This window comes from Marmota monax, unplaced genomic scaffold, assembly GCF_021218885.2.
Source record: "Marmota monax isolate L192 unplaced genomic scaffold, Marmota_monax_Labrador192_F-V1.1 WCK01_AAM20220418_F8-fsc00114, whole genome shotgun sequence".
NCBI classification, from domain to species: domain Eukaryota; kingdom Metazoa; phylum Chordata; class Mammalia; order Rodentia; family Sciuridae; genus Marmota; species Marmota monax.
In genome coordinates, this window is record NW_026694943.1 from 3,835,326 (window position 1) to 3,853,515 (window position 18,190).

General features: G+C 40.8%; 1 protein-coding gene across 4 annotated transcripts in view; it reads left to right on the forward strand.

Annotated features, from left to right (window-relative positions):
* Nucleotides 1-18,190, forward strand: part of Plekhg1 (pleckstrin homology and RhoGEF domain containing G1) — a 213,935-nt gene that overhangs the window by 57,245 nt on the left and 138,500 nt on the right. For all 4 annotated transcript variants that reach the window (XM_046427421.2, XM_046427423.2, XM_046427424.2 and 1 more), the window contains one exon: nucleotides 389-431. The gene's annotated coding sequence lies outside the window, so the exon portion shown is untranslated. The remainder of the gene's footprint in view (nucleotides 1-388; nucleotides 432-18,190) is intronic.

Consider the following 18,190-nt stretch of genomic DNA (forward strand, 5'->3'; position numbering starts at 1 on the left):
CAGCCTGGGGTTCATCTCTTCACTAGGGAGACTTCTGCCTGATTTATGGGATGTGGTTGAGCCCTTTGTTTTCAGAGGTGTTCAAAGTTCAAGCCTTTTGAATCTTCTAGGAATTTAAAGGGAAAATCAAAGATGGTTGGATGCCAGCATTTTCTAATACCACAAGCATAAGTCTTTTTGGTTTTCGCTTAATTTCTTATGATTCTTGCTAAAATTCTATTATAGAATACATGTGTTTTTTTTCCTGGGATAATTCTGCCATTTTACAGCTAATCTTTATTTTTCCACTTAAAATTATCCCTAATGTCTTATCCATATCCTATTAAAATAATTCTGAAAGGCAACATTTAAATAAAAAATTGTTTATTTTTTTGTGTTTCTACTACAGGTGAAGAGTATTGTGAAGAGCTCAGAGTGAAGACATTGAAAAGGTGAGGTTCAAATACAAAAGTGAGTCATTTGCACTTTTTTCGCTGCTTGACAATGAAACTTGTTAAAAAGGTAATATGTTATAATTTAGGTTTATTGGGTATTATAGAAGTATACCCTTTAGGTCAACATTTTCTGTTTGCAGGTTTTTGTTGTTGTTTTCCAAATAGGAAAAAACAAATTTTGAATAGTTTTCAGCCATTTTGCAAGACAGAATAACAAACATTGTTGCCGAAGGATGGAAAGAGAAAGAAAATGCTTACTTGGAAATCACAGGCACAAGTTTCAGCATGGCTGGGGAGAGTCCCCCTAGGGTGGCTCTGGTGGCCGGCCAAAAGGTAATAAGTTAGTGTTTCTTGTGGATGACATTTAAATGCTTTTCTTTGTCCAGAAAAGTTCTGTCTGTCCTTTTAAACTTCTTTTTCTTCATGATTTAAAATCTCATTCTGGTTTTGTGGTGTGGGGCTCAAAGACCCACAAAGAATGATAAAAGGAAAGGAAGGAAGGGGATCTATCGTTTTTTTGTTTGGTCAAGGCAATTATTTTACTCCATTTCTTTCCTAAGTGTGCTAAAGTGTCATATTCAGACCACATGGTAAGCTGTTTGTCCAGACCCCAAATGGCAAAGTAACATCGCTCGATCAATCGCGTATCGAATGCTGCCGTAGGAATACAGGAGGAGGCTCAGTCTGGTGAGCATAGTGTTATTACTTCTTACTGAAAAAAAAAGCAGCTTATGTTTCAGTTTCTTTTTTCAGTACTGGGGGTTGAACCCTTTACCGTTGAGCGACATCTTCAGTCCTTCTGATTTTTTTGTTTTGAGAAAGGGTCTCCCTGAGTTGCCCATACTACCCTCCATCTTGCCGTCTTCCTACCCCAGCCTCCCAAGTCAAAGGGATTGCAGGGGCGTGCCACCTTGCCCAGCCTTTTTATTCTTTAAAAAATAAAAACAAAAGGAAAAAACTAACTGCAACAACAGGCTTGAGTCTTTTGCCTTAACTAATAAAATAATTGTGTTCCATTGAAGTCATAACCATTGGATGCGCTGAATTAATCTTGAAGCACTCAAAGTTATGATAAAGACAAATCGGATTTTAATGGGGTTCTGATTGCTTGGCTTATGTCAGAGTTCATCAGTGTTTTGTTAACTGGGAAAACAATGGTTTTCCTCCTGCAGTTCTTAATTACAGGCAGGAAAGTCCCATAAGTTCTCTGGCTCAATTTGTGTCTAGAATGCTGAGTACTTTAAAAAGCAAGACTTTGTGACCAAGAGCTGACTTACCCATGAGACACGGTGCTCAGGGCTCAAGATACTTGTAGTGGCCTGTGAAGATGTTCTAATTTTAATTACTTTTAAAAGTGAAAGAAAAATGAATATAGTAATGGAAATATAATATTGAACCTAGCCTAGCCTAGGTCACATGTGTCTTCATATCACTGCAGTTGTAAAATGTAATTTTTAGTAGGTTTTTTTTTTTTTTAAATGGAGGAAGGAGGCCACACAGGTCAAAGCCCACAGAAGTTGTGATATGACTTCCCCCCACCCCACCCCTGTGCCACACTCAGGCACACTCACATGTGTGAGCCAGTCATCTTCATGCCTTGGTTTGATTTAAGAAAAGTAGGCTTTTTTAAAAAAAATGATCATTTTTCTGCAGGGGCTCCCCTAGAGACATGTGGTTATATCTATGAGGACAAAAGGAAATAACACATTATTAGATTAGAGAGCTGTGATCATTTATTTGGTTTTCCTAAAATCAGTTTTCTCTCTAGACACCCATGGGTATTCCGTTGGCTTTACAATATGTCACAGAACATAAGTGAAAGAGGAGCAAAACTGGACTCGGATTCTTTGGTTCCATCTGGCCAAGTGTTGCCCAGAGGGTCTGTGTTCCACAGCCACTCCTGGCTACTGAGAGAGCACAGAACTGGAGTTCTTCCGAAGTTGCTGATCTATTTTACTGAGTGTAAACATTTTCCATGACTGTGACTCATCTGGTTTTGTTTGTCTTCAAAGCCATGATCTAGTTTTGCAGAAAATATTTTCGTTAAGTCTTCAATGTCAATGACTCTATAAATTGTCCGGAGAATATCTTCTGAAAGTCACTTTTTTATTTAAGCAAGCACGTTGCCTATCTGAATAACTTATTTTTTTCAAATGTAAACTCCCCAGGGCCCAGGACCTTTGTCTGGTTTGTTTGGTGCTATAGACTTTAGGGAAAGACAGATTTATAGGAGAAGTTCAAGAATTTGCTGCAGGAATGAACTAATTTTCTCTTTCAGAAAAAGTCAGGTATTTCTCTGAATGCCCCAGTATTGTCTTCAGTGTGTAAGCAGACTGCTGAGTGCTTTGTTCTCAGGTGGCAAATGTCTTGACATGTATGCAAAAGTTAATATTGTACCCAGAAGAACAAGTACCTCGCTGCCAGTCACTCACAAGCTATGGGTCAGAGCTGTCCTCTCTAGGGTAGCAAGCCAGCTTATGCTGTTTCACAAAGCCAGTGGTGCCACTTAATCAAGCCAAGCTAGGAAAGCAAGAAAATTCTAGAGAGAAGTATGCCTCATTCTAGCAATTGAGAGGAAATCAACAGAAGGAATCAATTGACCTTAATTAGTACCACCAGATCAGATGTTCTAAGTTACAGAAACTTCTGAAAAATCAGGAAGTGTTGGACTATTTTACACTATTTGTTCACCTGAGGGGAATTGGAAATGTATTACTTTTCTGTTGGTACAATGTGTGTGTGTGTGTGTGTGTGTGTGTGTTCAGCTTCAAGACTATATACATTTTTAGTACCATATACAAAAAAGACAACAGACATATTTTCTTTCTGAAAAATATCCTCCCTGCATTTTATTCTGTCTTCCACTCGGGGTTCTCCCTACCCTGGTTCTTTAATGATAGAGGGTCAGGCAGAGCTGCTGGTGAGAGCACGTGGTGAATGGCTGAACAGAGATGCCAGTTAAGTGCCAAGGTACCTACGGGCACTGAGGTGCCCAGTGTGTCTGGTCACTACCCTTTTTGCCGGCATTTCGTGAGCCCCTTACACTCCTAAGTTGAGTAACGAGATGGAGGGTGCTTTTTAGTAAAGATGCCAAAGATTAGGTGTTTTCTATCCTAGATTTTACTGTTACTCAGCATGTTATGCTCCACGATCCACGGTGCCTGTGGCTGTGCCATTAGGTCAGGCTCTCCTCCCGAGGGTGAGCATCACTCTCTTCTGTCCGTGTCTGAGGCACTTGTACTGTCCTTTGTAGTGGGAGGACCACTCACTGAGACCTCCCCACATCAGTAGATGCCCTAGTGGCTCCTTAGAAGTATATTATCTTGAAGCTACAGGCTTTAAGGGATGGGAATAGAGGGGCTTTGTACCCCTGGAACTTTATAAGCAATATGGTTAGACATGCTTGGGAAGGAGTTGACACTATACATCTCTTTATGGGTCTTATAGGTGACCTTGTTGCTGGGTGCTGGGGAGGCAGGAAGCATCTTACTCAGGGCTGATAGATTTGTCGGAAGGCAGCTAATAGAGGACTCATCAGTGGCCACAGCATTAATGACTCACATTGTGGATAAGTAACATGTCTTATTGAGCTAGACATTGCTAATTATACAACCATCAGTAGAATTCTTGGCAGAGTGCCACAGGACAGGGACTTAAGTGCAGTGTGTAATCTTTACAAAGTCACCGAAGTACTTTTCTTTGGTGGCTTCCATTCCAGAATCCCCTGAGTATCTCTTGATGTGGTGGTGTCATGGAAATGATTTTTTAAAAATATATAAAAACTAAAACATGTTACTCAAAAGTGTTAACTCAATATAGTAGTTGCAACAATACAGCCACAACAATACATCATTGAGGAAAATGTGTAGATTTGAATCCACCTAAGCATCGGGCATCTCTTTTCTAAAACAAATCTTCAGAAATGTGCATACCTTATGCTGAGTTAGAGACTAGAGACACTTTTTAGTGGCAGGGGGAAAGATCTCCTTTTTGTAGATCCTTCAGTTATAGTAAAGGGTGAGGGGAATCTCTAAATATTTATGAGTGAAAAGGGATATAAATTCAAAAAATAAATTTAGCACTTTGGGTTTTGGACTTTCCTGGGAAAATTACCTTTTTTTTTTTTTTTTTTTTTTTTTTGCCCCTTCTCCCTTTTGGAATGGGAATGTCTATTCTTTGCTTTGGAAAGGGGAATATCTATTCTATATCTGTCCCACCGTTCAATTTGGAAGTAGCTATTATAAATATAAAAAGAAAATACCTGCTTTCTCATGAAGGGACATCCTTTGGAATGAAGGACTAGCTTCTGGTCCTGTCCTTGCCATTGAAAATTAGGAATTTTGGTTTTAGATCCAGTTAAAGATAAAGAGGGGGATAGAAGCTTTGAGGTCAAATAATTCTGGAATTTAGGCAAAGGTGATCCCTGTTTCTGCAGTCTGTACCATGCTGCCCTGAACTGCAAGTGTTTAACAGAAAGGTGTGATAAGCCCGTGTTTTCAAACTTTATTTAGCTCAGAATACCTCCATCTGTACCCCTCCACACCCCATGCTGCCGTCTAGCTTTTTAACCTGTTCCTATGTTGTTCCTTGAAAGCTATTTTGCTAAATACAGATGTAAGATTTAAGGTCAAGCATGAGAAAGAGAAGTGGTACAGACACAGAAAAGGGCTACAGAAAGAAATGTAGATGAATCGAAGCAATGATTGTGACTTGTCCCTGTTGGAGGAACCAGGACTTTGGAGGACAAAGCTCTGCTCAGTAGCTCCGTGTACTCTCTGGATCACCAGCACCAGAGCTGATCTCTGTGCTTGCTGGTTGGGAAGTCTGTCCCCTTGTGCTCCCCCCTCAGGCTGACCTCGGTGCTCCAGGTGTGAAACACGTGGGTCATCTTGAAGCATTCAGCTAAGTCTCTGGCTTTAGGATGGGGGAAGGATGACATTCCTTCATCTCACATTCTAACCTGGAGAGTTTTCCTTAAACGACTTCCAATGTAATAATGGTTGCTAGATCCTGATGCATTCCTTATGTTTCACATATGTAGAGGAAGTGTAGAAGTTGTTTAGTGTAAACTGTTGTTGATAGCATGTTAAAAGTAACCTGTTTCGGGATGGCTGGCCATAGATCCTTCTCTGTATGAAGCACTGAGCTAAGTGTTGTGGGGTACAAAGGTAAGAAGGCAAAGCTTCTGCCCTTGGTGAGCTTATTACCAGAATCTGGAAACACACACAGCCATCTGTGGAGCAAGCGTGTGATAAAAGAAAATAGAATGAGTTGGAAATTTAGAGAAAATTAGAAATTAATATCGAAGGCATCAGAGTAGTGATTATAAGAAACAGACAATTGACGCTTGAATAAGGAGAAGGAATTTGAACTGAGTTTAAAAGGATAGATAAGGTCTAGATAACATTCTTACCCCTGCTGCTGCTTTACAGTTCCATCTGAAGGCTGCTAGGGGTGGGCACTGCCACCGCAGGCACCGTGGACATGCTTATGAAGAATTCAGAATAGTGATTATAAGAAACAGACAATTGAGACTTGAATTCTTATTCACTTGTAAATATATTGTGTCTTTGGAAATAATATTTATTTTCTTTTGGTTAGGTACAAAGTTTTTGATTAAATCAAAATTGTTCAGTGGTTATTCCAGCCCTCAACAGCCTTATTAATTTCTTCTCTCCTTGGCATGTCTGTTGGAAAGAGCCGTTCCAGAGTTCTCGTTGCATTAGTGAATTGTCAATTTTTCAAGATTAGTTCTGTCAATTTTCCCTTAATACATTTCAGAACTATGTTTTGGATAAAGATGAACAAAATTATTCATTTGTTACAGCCAGATGTCATGTCATTATATTTTAGAAACCAGATACCCTGTGCAGCATGGGATCATGGGGGATGACTGAAGGCTTCGTGTTTTTAACATCTGCAGCTGATGGGAAACTCATGTAGACCTACCAGGGGCTTAGTGACCATTCTCCTAGGCATGGGAAGGCCTCACCAAAACGCCAAAGGAACCTCATCTGTTCCACGGTGCCAGATCTTCTCTCAGCAGCTGTAGATAAAGAACCCAGGGCTTGGAAACAGACCACTAATATTTGAAAAGCTTGTAGAAGCCCTGGACCAGATTCCCCAAGCTTAGGAAGTGAAACCCAGTTGCCCACTGTGGCTTTGGATGATCAAGGCCTGCATTCACATCCTCTGAACTGAAGGCAGCATCACTTCCTCCTCTGTCTTGTCCTCTTTCTTCTGACTCATTCCAAAGCTCAGCTGTCACTATTTTAGTCACACCTCCCAGGGTGCTCATACTTTTAGAAATCTCTTGCTTTCTGGCTCACACCATCCTGCCTCTTCTGTGCCACCAGGAGAGCCTGCTCTGGAGAAAGATTCCAGTGGTGATAACGCCTTCTTAGAGCCAAGCAGGGCATGAACACAACCATTGCGCTGTAAAGTCAAAAGCCACGGCCTTGCAATCCATCTTAAGTCCTGCATTACTTCGAGTAGGCTTCTTTAATATTCTTTTGTCATAAAAATCTTGAGTCTTGTTTCTTATAATGTTGTAACGTCATACATATTCCTTGAATTTCTGAAGCACAGTCATTCCAAGAGAAATGGAGTTTGGCAATTTCCAAGTTCTCATAGACTTAAGTCACAAAACTAGGTGTTTTGGTTTTTTGCAGTGCTGTGGATGGAACCCAGCGCCTCGTGCATACTATGCAAGCCATGTACCACCAAGTAACACCCCCAGCAAGTCATTTTTGGAGGAATTTGAGGTATAAATACTCAGTTCAACTCTGAAGTCCACCATCCTCTTTGCCTCTGTGAAAGGTGCTCACAGCCCGGCCAGGCAGGGGTGCTACGTGCATCTGGGTTAGGACTGGATTCTCTTTCTCTTTGGTTCTTTGAACTTATAAACCTCCTGATTGTTCTCACCAACATCCTGGTCCATCCCAGTCCATCCCAACTGCAACATTAATTATGTAAGGAGTCCAAATTCCCAAGGTGTTCTGAAATTTCCAAGGACACATTGCTTGCTCTAACCTGTTTTTTAAATCTTCCTGTAAACTGTTCTAAAAACCATTGATTTGGGGGATCAGCATGAGAAGAACACAGGGGATTCTGGGGTCAGCTAGACCTGGGTATGGATCACTGCTTACCTCCCTACAGGGAGGCCTCTGGCAGGGTTCATTGCTACCCCCACGCCCCAAAGCCTGCCTGATGACAACTCACTGCATTTGGCCATGGGTCTTCATAAGCATGTCCACGGTGCCTCCTGCGGTAGCAGTGCCCACCCCTAGCAGCCTTCAGATGGAACTGTAAAGCAGCAGTAGGGGTAAGAATGTTATCTAGACCTTATCTATCCTTTTAAACTCAGTTCAAATTCCTTCTCCTTTTTAAATTACTCCTACCTGATTTTATCTGCCCTTTCCTCTAAGTTGCTGTATCAGTTAGCCTCTGAACAATTCCTTTAGCAATTTTAATTATACATTGCCCCTTGATACTGCTTTGGGATCTTGGAAATCCTTCCTGAAATGCCTACTTGGTCTCTTCTCCAGAGTGCTGTTCATTCCTGCCCTAATGCATTCAAGTGATTCAGAGGCCCGACAAAGGCTTCTGTGTAGCAGGCAGCTCAGTGTCCCATGCATGGCTGTTCCAGGCACATAAAATATATTTTAAAATAACAAGATTTTCCCAAGGTGATTATGATTCACAGACTTTAATGCCCTTATGCGGATTTCAGAGGTAAATATGTATAAAGCTCAAATTGTCAATTTTTGCAATAAATATGAAAGGTATTCTTATCTACATTATTCTACATTTAAGAGACTCTATAAAATAAATAAAAATCAAGTGTGTCATATAAAAGATTTTTAATTTCACATGAATTTGTAAGAAATCAATAAGCCTAGTTGGTTTTCAGTGTAAGAGGGTTCTCAGATAGATATCTCCAGAGAGCATGATTAGCCCAAACTTCTTTGTTTATAATTCTAAATGTGAAGAATATTGCAGAGTACAATTTGAAACTCCAAGAACCTTTACTATCCCCTATTTCTGGAAAACTGGCCAATCTTAACACATGGCTATGTATGAACATTCTATTTTCTTGACATGATTCTGAATTAGAAAACATTCTATTTTTCATAACTGTTATTTTCTACATTTTAATTTTTATTGGGAGGATTTTCTTTTTTATTCTAATTAGTTATGCATAACAATAGATGCATTTTGACACATCATACATAAATGGATTACAACTTGTCACTCTTCTAGTTGCACATGATGTAGAGTCTCACCAGTTGTATAATCATATATATGTACATAGGGTAATAATGTTGGATTCATTCTAGTATCCTTCCTCTTCCTTCTCCCCCCAACCCACCCCAGGGTCTCACACATTTTGGGCAAACACCTTACCACTGAGCTCCATCCCCAACCCAAGGACATGTATATCTTGATACTGAAGTGTAGATATATATGCATATTAGCTATAAAACCATAGTAACATAGAAATGAATAACCCTATATAAAAAAGATTCAGGAGAGTTTCATCTATGTATCATAGAATCACATTAATTGTATACACTTTAAAATTTTATACATAGTCATCTGTTATTTCCAGTTCTAAAGTTGAACCTCTGAGACCCGCGCATTCTGGTTTGTTTTGTGGCAAGAACTTGGGTGGCATGATTTGAAATAATAAGATAGAGCTTTGAATCCTGAGAAGATGATAAGGTGACAATACAAACGCCTTCTTCATATATCCTGCTGCAGTTTGGACCTCAGTGTCCTCCAGAGGTCCCCGTGGTGAAGGCTGCCCCCCACACAGGCTCCACTGGGAAACTTGAGGAGGTAGAGCCTCCCTCGTGGGAGACTTCAGGTCGTGGGCTGTGCTCTTGAGCAGGACAGTGGCACTCCAGCCCTTCTTTTTTTTTTTTTTTTTTGGTACTGGCGATTGAACCCAGGGCCACTTACCCACTGAGCCACATCCCCAGCCCTTCTTATTTTTTTGAGACAGAGTCTCACTAAGTTGCTTAGGTTTCTTGCTAAGTTGCTGAGGCTGGCTTTGAACTTGCGATCCTCCTGCCTCCATCTGGAATTATATGTATGTGCCACTGCACGTGGCCCTTTGTCTTCTTCCTTTTGGCTTCCTGGCCCTAAGGTGAGCAGGTTGGTGGCTCCGTGCACTCCTGCCACGACGTGCCGCCTCGCCACAGGCCTACAAGTAACTGGGCCAACCGACGACAGACCGGAACCTCCATGACCAGGAGCCAGAATGAACCTTTCCTCTTTGTGAGACTTTTTGTGGCACTGGACAGCTAACACATGTGCCAGTGTAAGAACTTACAAGTTGTGTGTAATGGTAGGTTGAAGGAGAAGAAAAAAAAAAAATAAGAGGATGAGGAAACCTTTGCCTTTCCCTCCTCCAATCAACTCCTGGTCTTTCCAGTTGTGGTCACCTTTGGGGATTTTAGGTACATTCCCCTGTGGAAACAGTGAGAAGTCTATGCTTAGATCCCACTCGTGAGGACCACTGTGCATTAAAAAGCATTTATTAGCAGGGCTGAGGGACACACAGACCCCATTGGAACCTAGAGCACATTTTTCTGTAGATAAATAAGCATATACTAAGAATCTCTTGTAACATCCTTCATTTAAAAAGGGGTCCTGCCTGTGTTCACTGGGTTGAGTATGAAATGATGATTGAAATGGTGAAATGATGGATTCTCCTGGGGAACTTAGGGCTTTGTTCTCTTTGGAACTTGATAAGCTATCCTAACCACTTGGTACACCTAGAGACTACTCCCAACTGTGCATTTTTTAGACTAAAAATAAAATTTTCTGAAGTAAGCCAATCTCCAAATACTAAAGGCCAAATGTTTTCTCTGACTAGTGGATGCTGATCCATGATGGGGGGTGGGCCAGGCATGGAAGAATGGAGGAACTTTGGATAGGGCAAAGGGGGAGGTGTCGTGGGGGTAGGAAAGATGGTGGAATGACTTGGATATTATTACCCTGGGTACATGTGTGATTGCACAAACGGTATGTCTCTACATTGTGTACAATCAAAAGGTGGGAAATGTTGCACTCCATTTATGTTCGGTGAATTGAAATGCATTCTTGCTGTCATGTACACCTCACTAGAACAAATAAAAAAAGACTAAAAAAATAAAATAAAACTTTTCAAGTATTATTATTACTATTATTATTTTTATTTTGATGAACAGAGCTTTCCTATCTAAGAAACTTTAAGCACTTGTAAAAATGACTATGATGCTCATGGGATCCCTTCAGAGTACAAAGAACAGATGGTGAGAGGCCTGCTGACATGACCCGCTGACTGCTGTGAAATATTGAACACATGAATTTATTTTTTCCTCCTCCAAGGTCATGCTTCTTGAAAGATAGCCAAGAAAACTTTTTCTTCTGATTATTTCTGACAGACAGCTTCTCAGAACTTCATTCAAACCTACCTTTAAAAAAAAAAAATCAACCAAGGCTATGTGAGCAGGGATTTTAAACATCAAATGTTTTTATTTACAGACAGAGAATTAATCTCTACACACACACACACACACACACACACACACACGGTATTATCCTAAGGCAAGTTATTTAGTTTTGCTCATTCTTGTATAGAGTTGGCCATCAAGATCCCATGTTCATGGATTCAAGCAACCACAGGCCAAAAATATATTTTTAAAAAAACTTGCAAGTAAACTAAGTACAAACAATTTTTCCTTGTTGTTATTCCCTAACAATACAGTATAATGGCTATTTATATAGCATTTATATTTTATTTTATTTTCTACTCAGCTACTTTTAATTGCTTTTATGTTTTAAAATACATGACAGCAAAATACATCACAATTCTTATTACACATATAGAACACAATTTTTAGCATTTATATTTTAATAGATATTTTAAGTAACTTAGAGATGATTTAAAGTATACAGGAAGATTGCAAATACCCATTTTATATAAGATTTGAGCATTCTCAGATTTTATAATCCTTGGGGGTCCTCAAGCCAGTCCCTCATGAAGACCATGAACTTTTGTAGTTCATGAATTCAGTGACTCCAAAGTGTCACCAAGGACTCAGTTTCTCCCTAAATTTCTACTCTGCCATCCTTGAAGTTGGCTGTGTCTTGGGAAAGCTCCTCTAAATGGTCACAAGGTGGCTGCTGAACACAAATGGGGTGACAGATCCCCTTGTCCATGTACAGAGAGAGACACCCTCTCCAGCCTTTCAGGAAAGTCCCTTCTCGAGGTTCCTGAGGCTCTTAGTTCTGGAGGCTGTAGCAGTACGAAGAATGCCATGTGCTGATTGGCTTGGGTCATTCACAGCCTACCTGCAGAGCTGGGGACGAGGAGGACAGCTCAACCTCTACCATGTGACTGTGTGCAGAAGGGATAAGGAGGTGGATACCTCAACAAAGCAAGCCGTTGGGAAGGGAGAAGGGGAGCATCAATGCTGGGTAACTGACAGAACTCATTATAGTGAGGCCGTTGTTCCTAAATTTTTAAATAAACACAGTTCTGAATATAACCTGTCAATCCCTGGATCTCATCCCTAACTGCCATCGCAGACTCTCCATCCTTCCACAAAGTTTCTCAAGTTACTTCCCAGCACCTTGGTGGGGGCCATATCTCATGGTGGTGTCATCCTCATCTTCCAATTTAAATCATTGGAAGATGCCCTCAATCCAGCTGACCTTGTACCCAGAATCACCCATGTAGCAGAGCCTGGCCTGGACCAGTTGGCATGTGGTTCTTGGAATATGTGCCAGAGTCATACTATATTCTGTATAGAATAGGGGGAGATTCTTCTCTCATAAGGAGTTTTAAGTGAAACTCATTGTTTTTAAAATGCTTTCTGCTCTCCATTCCTCTGTGTTTAAAATTCAGACACAGGCTATGGGGAGAGGGACAGAGGACAACAGACCGATAACGAATCTGCCAAGAAGGGGTCCAGGCTCTGGCTAGGAACCACGTGGAACTAGATTGTAACCAGGAAGTGGTATTTGGCTTCCAAGTTAAATAGACCAGTGTTGGCAACTGGGGAACCTCTTCCTCCTTGTAGCGCTCTGCATAAGGGAAGATGTGTCCCAGACTCAAGACCTTGAGTCTATGTTCGGATTGATTTGGATCACTATCTGATTGCTGGCTGCAAGTTACCTAAATGTGTTACAGTCCTGTGTGACACTGTCAGTGAGGACAAAATTCCTTGCTGTCCTCTTTCCCCAGCAATATATATTATCAGAAGAGACATCTTTGGGGGAAAAAATAGAACTTTTCTTCTAGTCTGTCAAGGCTTTAACGTTTTGATTTAGCAATCCAGATGGAGGCTGGGAAGAGGGCTTTCTTCCTGCTGGATGTCTTTTCTCAGTTCTTTGAATGCACCAGCACAGGCCGCTGGGGAAACTCTATTATTGCTCTTAGCTGTTAAATAGGCGCTGAAACTCCCAGCAGCTTCTGGCATTTGTTCCTTTACCCCTCAAGGCTTGGCCGACTAGGGAGGTTGACTGAGGTTGACTGAGGTAGCATGGGCAGCCCTGCTCTGCACCCCAGAGAGTAGGAAGAAAGCACACTTATGGCTAAAGGGCTGCGCAGAGTATAAACGTGGCTTCAGTAGACCAGTCTGCCCACATGAGCCTTTTCTTCCATATCCCATGCAGAGAAAAAGAGGCAAGTTATATAAATATAATGCAGCTTCCTGACAAAATGTATTCAAAGGGTCAGTCCATTTTCTGCAGTTCAGTGGAATTGTGGTTGTCTACAATCAGCTAATAGATTTGGGCTGGAATGGTGCCCAATGGAGAAAGTTTAGGAATCAGGGCAAACTAAGTTTTCCTCTTGTCAGGCCAAGGCCATCACAAGATAATGCTGGCTCCCAGCTTCCAGGGCTGGAGTCTAGCTCTGGTGGGCTGTTATCTCCTGTCTGTCCCCCATCCTGTACCCTCTGCTTCCACCACGTTGGTCCTTTCACCACTAACTTGCATCTGTTTGTATCTTACGCTGTCTCCTCTGCTAGGGGCAGTGGCTTACCTTCCAGAAAAACAATGAGCCTAGTGTCTGTGTTCATCTCAGCCACACCTAGGTGTTTCCATTAGACACAGAAAAGACCTGGTCCTCAATATCTCACATTACCAATGAGAAAATGGGTAGAGAAAGGTACAAAGAGAATTACCAATGCCATCAAATGTGCAGAGCAAGTTTATGTCAGAAACTGGAATCAAGATCTCTCTTCACCTATCCTAAGACAGTAGTCACCATGAATCTGCAACTAGAAGATACTTTATTTTCTCCACAAAGGGCCTAGACACACACACACACACACACACACACATACACACACACCCCACCGCATCATATTTAATGATGAGAAATCAGGATGGATTATTTAAAATTGATTTCCTAAATTAGTTTGTTTTGAGCTTGGGATGCCAAGCATTTAAATCATGCCCATGAAAATTGGGCCTGTTTAAACATAGTAGGGCTGGTTACCTAACTAACTACTTTGGTTACCTAACTACTGAGATATACAGGTTTTGGCATCCCCCAAATGTTTGATCAATAGTGCTTAATTTTAAATCTTGTATTTCTGGAAAAAACAACTCACAAACCAAGTAACTCCTTGTGGACATCAGCTCAAGGTTTGAAAATTCCTTATCTCAATATCAGGAACTACTAGTTGCAAATTTATTAAGTCATTTTGTATCAAAAAGTCAATTATGAAGTACCTACAGTTTTTCAGTTATAACACTGTATTCTCTGAGTTCTGTTATAGCCCAAACAGTATTAACTATTTTTTTCTATTGTGTGATTTGATTTTTTTTCTGACAGAAGTTGATTTTATTTGATGTATTTAAGTCTCTCAATAAAGTTTCTCAACAAAGAAAAAAAATTCTATAAGAAAACTCATATTTCTGCAGACATGATTTTGTTAAAAGAATTTTGACATGTGTATATGACATTGTGGATATTTAGTCTCTGACTAAGGTCAACACTAAGAAGACTGTTTCTAGTATCTGTTCCTGTCTTGCATTTTCAATAAATGGGTGATAGAGACAGTGCTATACTGTCTTAGTGTAATGGAGTTTGAGGCAGAATGGACTTCTGTTTGTTACACACAATCTAACATTATAAAATATCTTTAAAAATAGTAACCTGAAGGATAAAATTCAATGATGGCCTCCCATGGTATATTAATCTTGTTTATAGCAGTTCACTTTTTTTTTCCATTTGAAACAGACATATTTAAGCAATATGTTTTATTAATTCAAACAGAGTTAATAAATCCTGCATTGAATTTGTATTAAAATTACCTAGAAAAATATAACCTGGTTTTCACTTCATGGCATCTATACCGCTGTGGCCCAGAATCAATGGTCTTTTAGAATTGCAGAGACTAGAAATCCCCCTATGTTAATATTAAAACTGTTGTCATATTGTAGAGTGCCTGTTGTTCCTGTAAAACCTCTCTAGTCAGCAGGCAGGTAGGTGTAGGAGTGTTAGAGGCCCCTGGTCTATTTGTGGGACTATTTGTGAACAGAAGTCTTGGAAGACTGACTGTCTATGAGTGCTTGCCTACAGACTGGTCTTCCACGATGTGAAGAATGGTCCTACAAGTCTTGTGTCTGCTGTTTAAGCCGGTTGCTGTTGGATGTGAGCACTTCCTGTGAATGAAGGAGGGCTCTGTGTGTTACTGTTTCCTGGTGCCCATGCATGGACTGAAGGAGAACATGTTGTTTGTATCTGCCAAGAAAAGACAAAAAGCATCGGCTGCCCTACCTGTAACTTCTGGAAAACCAAACCAAACCAAACACCTTCAACAACTAGAATACCCTGTAAACAAAGTACACAGTGATGTGGTTCCTTCTGGTTCCCTCCAATACTTTGGAGTACCCTGTAGCCCAATTTCAAAAAAATAAAAATAAAAATAATGATTTAGTTGGAGAGCTGTTAGTTCCCTTTGTCAACTTCTGGATTTTGTGTGCATGTATGTGCATGCGTGAGATACTATATTTTGAGTTCATCTACAATAAACTTCAATGGTTCATTTGAGAAATTGTGCCCATATTAAGCGTAGTTTCTATGGAAGTCTGAGGCCATTCTGGAGCACTGAACTGCTCTTTCATCTGTTGGGATGTAGTGGTTTCCATGGAGCCCTGCTGGCGGGTGACCAGGCAAGAGTTCAGCATTCCATTCAGCTGGGTTCTGTGTCCCCAGCCAGGCCTGACCTGACGCCTAGCACAAAGAACTTTAAAATCAGAATGCTTTATATGCCATTACTGAAAATAAGTTGATTACTTGAGGAAAAAAGTGCCTTCACAGTTTAAAAAAAAAAATTGTGTTTCATTGATTTAAATGTTGATTTGTGTTTAGAAAAAAATATTTTAATCTTCTGGTGGTACAAATCTCCCCCAGTCCTCCTCCTTTGTACTAAGTAATACGAAACAGAGTTTGTCTTATTTGACCTTCAATGTAAATAAAATGGGAGCTAAATTATTGAGACCAATGTATTTCCTACATCTGGCAATCATCTTTTCTCAAAGCAATTGTTAATCTGAATTTATTTTTAAATGTTTTAACGTGAGCCTGTTCTCAGGGCCTCTTGTGTCTCCCCCACCTAGTTCTGGGAGAGAGCCTAATACAGATGGCTACTGCAAACCCTGACGTCCTTATTTGGAGCCCCTCGTTGGCACAACTGCTCTGTGTCTTCAGGGAGGATGATGGACCTTCCTGACTTAGCTTGCCCTTACACAGGGGGAAGGCGCATGGTTGTAGATGGCTGGGCTGTTTTTATTCTATAGAATGAGTAGGAAAAAGGGGAATGATGACATTTGCCTGGATAGATAAAATTATGAGGTGCTCTGCAGGGTTAGATTTTTATAAAAACTAAATTAACTTTTAATACCTTTACTTGATGTTAAAATGACTTGAACTATTTATTTAGTTTGGTATCATTCTGTGAAGCAACATGAAGAGTGATTCATAGACTTTAATCAAGTTCTTACCAAGATGTTCTTCATGTTGACATGGCTCTAACCCAGATCTTGATCCTAAAATGTATTTCTAATTTCCTTTTGAAACCATTCCTGGGATAACTGAGGGATTTTTGAATTTAAGGACAACAATGGCTTTATTAATTTTTACCTCTGTTCCTCAGTGAGATAGTTATTTATTTTCTTCTGTAAGCCCCCATGGATTTTGAGAGAAGAAAAATATTGATTTTCACATGTATTTATTTTCAAAGTAAATAAACAGTGAGGAATCAATCTTCAAAAATCAGTAATATTGGACATTAGGCTCTTAACCTACCTAAGTCAATTTTTTTTTAAAATTTTCTTCTCATAGTCTCTCACTTGCCTTTCATTGACTTTTTAAGGAATGTGATCCATTTAATCATATATACGTGATTATTTTTTTGTACTGAGGATTGACCCCAGGGCTTCCGTACCACAGAGCTACATCCCCAGTCCTTTTTATTTTTTGGAATAGAGTCTTGCTAAGTTGCAGAGGCTGGCCTTGAACCTACCATCCTCCTGCCTCTCCCTACCAGGTCGCTGGGATTTCAGGTGTGCGCCGTTGCACATGACTCAATCATATTTTTTTAAGACATGAAAGAAATGTTGGGTTGGTAATAAAGAATAAACCTACACTCAGAGCAGAGAGCTGGGAGAACAGTCTAGAAGAATAGCACTGAAGCACCTAATGGGGCCATCACCTGAGTTACGTCAAGTGTGCCGTCCTGCACGCTTCACCTGATACGTGTTCAAATCTGTGAATGGCCCCCTGGAACTGTGCCGATACAGCAGCCCTAAAACCTGGGTTGGGGGGAGATAAGAATTGCTTTTGCATTCTTCTATCATTCAGCAAAACTTTGGGGTTTCCTGTTTATCTTAGAGATAGTAGGGAAACACAAACATGCAAAGCTGATGGACCTATTCATTGTTGGCCCCTGAAGAGGAGTCCATTTGGCCAAGGGCAGTGCATGATTCTTGTGTCGCTGCTGCTTCCTCCATCCTAAAGGGTGCTCCTTTAAGGAGGAAAGGGCAGAGCCATGATGGGTAAGAAGAAACCAAAGTCCATGGCTGTTGAGGAGTTGGTCCTGCAGGAGTGAGCACCTCCCGTGCTCAGTCTGTCTTGCAGCCAGCCCTGAAGGCCTCCAAATGCAGGCCCAGCAGTGAGTGCTGAGCGTGAGCATGCTGGCTGTAGCAGAAGTGTCACCTACAGAGAGCGTAGACTCTGGAGGAACTGAAAGGTAACAGTTTTAAAACCCACAGTAAATGTAGAACTCTAAATCGTGGTGAGTGCTGTGATGAAGAGAAACAGTGTCCCTTAAAATGGATTTGCATTGGCTGGAAGAGATTAGGTAAGGCCCATGGAATAGGAGAGAAAGAACAAGTGTGTCAATGAAAACCCAAGAGTCTAGAGGCTCGTGAGCCATGGCCGTGGGGTTGGAGAGAGAGATGAGGACCAGCACAAGGTACATGGCCTCACAGGCTGGGTGAGGAGTTTGACTTTTATTCTGAGCAATGAGAATATTTGTGTAGGGGATATAGCAAGAGAGGAATGAAATCCAGTGTGGCATTTTGAAGATTCATGGTAGCAGTTGGCTATAGAATGAATTTCAGGCAGGAAAGTGGAAAAGGAGTACAGGTTGGGAGCCTTGTGCTGGAGGCCAGTCAAGAGCTAATGGTCCCTTTGACCAGCAGGCCCCTGAAATTAAGGAAGTCATGCCGCAGGACACAGATGAGAT